The following is a 260-nucleotide window of genomic DNA, read 5'->3' as shown; positions in this document are numbered from 1 at the left end:
TATAATTATGATCAATTAAGATCAATTAGCATTTATTATATTTATTTAACATATTTGTATATTTGTTGTAGGATATTACATTTTTATTGCTTTGATTCTTCTAGCACCTATATATATCTTTGTATATTGTATCATTGACTATATATTGAATATTACAAAAAAAAAAACACTTTTTTCATATCACTCATTTGTTTTTAACAATAATTATTGTATTAATTTTAACAAAATAAATTAAAATTAAAATTTTAATTTTAATTTTA

The sequence above is a fragment of the Arachis duranensis genome, chromosome 6 (genome assembly GCF_000817695.3).
Source record: "Arachis duranensis cultivar V14167 chromosome 6, aradu.V14167.gnm2.J7QH, whole genome shotgun sequence".
Classification (NCBI taxonomy): domain Eukaryota; kingdom Viridiplantae; phylum Streptophyta; class Magnoliopsida; order Fabales; family Fabaceae; genus Arachis; species Arachis duranensis.
The sequence above is the reverse complement of the archived record's forward strand: the minus strand, read 5'-3'. Positions refer to the sequence as shown.